Below are 3,975 nucleotides of genomic sequence, written 5' to 3'. Positions count from 1 at the left end.
TTCAAATTCCTTCAATTCCTTCATTTTTTATTGATACAGCTAACGCTTCTAACACAATATTAAATAGCAATAGTGATAATAGGGATCTTTGTTTCACTCCTCATCTTTTTGAGAGCATTATTGAGTGTGTTGGTGAGTCTATCTCCTTCAGATCTGTCCCCACTCCAATTAATTTTCCATTTATCAACCAAAGTGATTTTCCTAAAGCATAGTTATGATGATTTCTTTATCCTACTCAATAAATTCCATTGACTTCCTATTGGGTCGGGTATCAAAAGAGGCTGTTTAGCTTTAAAGGCCCTTCAAAACCTAGCCCTTTCCTAACTTTCCAGTTTTGTTTTGTTTTGTTTTGTTTTGTTTTGTTTTATTTTTACAATTTACTCTCTGTGATATACTTTTCAATACAGTGACACTGGCACCTGGCTGTTGAATAAGAGAATATTTTTGCCTCAGGCCATTTTCTTTGGCAGTCCTTCCACCCCATTCCTGCAATGCGCTCCCTCCTCAACTTCTCTTACTGACTTACTCATATTTTTTAAAGCCGAATTAAATCCCCATCTTTTATAGGAAGCCTTTCTAAATCCCTCTTAATACTAGTGTCCTATCTTCATATTTATTTGTATATGGCTTGCTACATATCTGTAATTTCCCCCTTTATATTGTAAGTTCCTTGAGGACAGAGAGTGAATTTTGTCTCTTTTTGTATCCCTAGTACTTGGCAAAATGCCTGGCAGAACAAGGTACTTATTAAATGTTAATTGATAAAATATTAAAAATCAAGGGAGAAATTAATAAAATTGAAAGTAAAAGAACTATTGAATTAATAAATAAGACTAGAAGCTGGTATTTTGAAAAAACAGATGAAATGGACAAAGTACTGGTCAATCTAATAAAAAAAAGGAAAGAAGAAAACCAAATTGACAGCATCAAAGATGAAAAGGGAGACCTTACCTCTAATGAAGGGGAAGTTAAGGCAATCATTAAAAACTATTTTGCCCAGTTATATGGCAATAAATATAGCAATCTAGGAGATATGGATGAATATTTACAAAAATACAAATTACCTAGATTAACAGCAGAAGAAATAGAATACCTAAATAATCCCATATCAGAAAAAGAAATTGAACAAGCTATCAAAGAACTCCCTAAGAAAAAATCGCCAGGGCTGATGCATTCACAAGTGAATTCTATCAGACATTCAAAGAGCAATACTATACAAATTATTTGATATGATAAGCAAAGAAGGAGTCCTACCAAATTCCTTCTATGACACAAATATGGTACAGATTCCAAAGCCAGGTAGATCAAAAACATAGAAAGAAAACTACAGACCAATCTCCCTAATGAACATCTTGCAAAAATTTTAATAGAATACTAGCAGAGAGACTCCAGCAAATAATTAAGAAGATCATCCACCATGATCAGGTGGGATTTATACCAGGAATGCAAGGATGGTTCAACATTAGGAAAAACATCCACATAATTGACCATATCAACAGTCTAACAAACAAAAACCACATGATTATCTCAATAGAGGCTGAAAAAGCCTTTTACAAAATATAGCATCCATTCCTATTGAAAACACCGAAAAGTATAGGAATAGAAGGACCTTTCCTAAAAATAATAAACAGTATATACCTAAAACCATCAACAAGCATCATATGCAATGGGGATAAATTAGAAGCCTTCCCAATAAGATCAGGAGTGAAACAAGGATGCCCATTATCACCTCTATTATTTAACATAGTACTAGAAACACTAGCAGTAGCAATTAGAGAAGAAAAAGAAATTGAAGGTATCAAAATAGGCAATTAGGAGACTAAGCTATCACTCTTTGCAGATGATATTATGGTCTACTTAAAAAATCCTAGAGAGGCTTCCAGGTTAAGATGGCAACAGAGTAAAAAGCAGCTGCTTAACCTTTCCTAACCAAAACATATAGGACTCCTCAAGGGGACATAAAAACAAATCCAGATGAACGAAGGGACCCCACAACAGGGTACAGCATTGAAGGTATGAAATCGGGACAATTCCATGCTATAAGAGGATGAAATAGCTCTACTAAAACGCAAGCTGAGCAACCCCCTCCCTCACCCACACCACCTATAGGGCCAAAGCCAGTGCACAAGAGTTAGAGCAAATTTAGGGCACCCATTAAGTCCTTGGCAGCTACCTGGGGTCACCAGGACCTGTTCCTGAGAGGAGAAAGGCTTAAGACCCCAAGAGGCTAAAGAACATGTGAACTTTGAACACAGACCCTGAGCTCAGGCTCTATTGCAACTGCAGATGCGGATTCTGATAGCAGGCGCGGATTGTGTGGGAGGACCCAGTGCAAAGGGGTGCATAACTATGGAAGCGGCACCCTGAGACTGTTAAAGGAGCTTTGGGCAAAGGAACAAGCAAGGGGACCACCAGGAGGCTTGACCCTGAGAACAACTAGACCTGAGACCTCAGGAGGCTAAAGAGCGCAAACAGACCCTGGGAGTGAGGATAAAGCTCAGAGGGTGCTGGGCTAACAATGGCAAGCCAGTCTCAGGAACTCCAGAAGAGAAAGAACAAGAAGAAATCTTTAACATTTGACAACTTTCACACAGAAAAAATCCTGACAACAGAGCAAACAGCAGAGGAGAACAAACAAGTAATCATATCGAAACCGTCCCCCCAAAAATGGAAACCGGTCACAAGCTGTTGAAGAGTTCAAATCTGAGATCATGAGAAAGATGGTAGAGAACTGGCAAGAAAATAAGGGTTTAAAAGGCAGAATTTTGCAATTAGAAAGTGAGGCTCAGAAATCAAATGAATTTAGTATTCTGCTGTCATCCTTTGAAGGCGGTCATCTTCTTCAGCTTGCCATTGTCCTCAACTGAGCGTTCTCTTATGAGCCCTTGGCCTAGGGACCCCAGCAGCCTGGACATCAGAGAAGTCCTGCTGGAAGCGCAGTGCTGCCCTTTGGTGAACATCCCCAAATTCCACATGACTTTCTGCAAAAAGTGCAGCAAGCATCAGCCTCACAGAGTGACACAGTACAGAAGAGGCAGAGATTGCCCTTTTGCACAGGGGAGAAGGCTCTATGATAGGTGGCTATGGTGGCCAGACCAAACCAATTTTTAGGAAAAAGACAAACACCACAAAAAAGGTTGTATTGAGGCTTGAATGTTTGGAATTCAGCTGCAGAACAAAAAGGCTGCTTGCCATTATAAGGTGTAAGCATTTTGAACTGGGAGGAAGTAAGAAGAGAAAGGGCCAAGTGATCCAGCTCCAAGTTTCACTGTTTTCATCTTAATATAAAAAATCATTCCAATCCATCCCTTGGTTTTGTATTTTCTGTCTTGGAAAGGAAGAGGCTTGAGCAAAACCAAGTCTCATACTATATGAAGCTTTTCCCATGTAGGAAAAGTTCCTGAGGACGTGGTTGAATGTTATAACTTTCATCATCTACTTAAGGAAATGTGTCATTGAAAGAAAGCACAGCTGGACATTTCTAGGGGGTCTTGGCTATTAGTACTATGACTAAAAACAGTTACAGCCTAGGTTCCCAGGCAAATTGGGGTTGGGGAATTAGGGATACAAAGTAAAAGTAGCCCCCATTTTAAAGTTTTTAGAAAATCCAATGAATTCATCACCTTCAGAGGTTGCCCTTTCCATTTCAAAAATAACAATAAAATGGTTTCCCCTATCTCTGAAGAATTAATTATGACAGAAATATCTCATCAAAGGAAAAGTAAAACTTTTACCTTTTCAAAAAAGTATTAATGTAGTGATTTCCCTTATTTATTTGGGTTCAGTTAATCCTCTATAAAGAATTAATTAATTGATTAAAATACCTGTTCCTTAAAAGGATGGCATAATTGAAAACCAATGGTAATTTTTTTAGGGGTGGGTGGGAATGACAACTGGGTAAGACTTGAAATAGCAAAGAATAGAGGTGATTGTTCCTTTGTTTTACATTGTTTTTTTTTTTGTATTACATCAACC

At 38.1% G+C, this 3,975-nt stretch overlaps 1 pseudogene; it reads left to right on the top strand.

Annotated features, from left to right (window-relative positions):
- Positions 1 to 2,796: 2,796 nt before the first annotated feature.
- LOC123234054 lies at positions 2,797 to 3,283 on the top strand (annotated as a pseudogene).
- The last annotated feature ends 692 nt before the right edge of the window (positions 3,284 to 3,975 follow it).

This window comes from Gracilinanus agilis, chromosome 2 (genome assembly GCF_016433145.1).
Source record: "Gracilinanus agilis isolate LMUSP501 chromosome 2, AgileGrace, whole genome shotgun sequence".
NCBI lineage: Eukaryota > Metazoa > Chordata > Mammalia > Didelphimorphia > Didelphidae > Gracilinanus > Gracilinanus agilis.
Note: the sequence above shows the minus strand (reverse complement) of the source record. Positions and strands in the feature narration are given on the sequence as shown.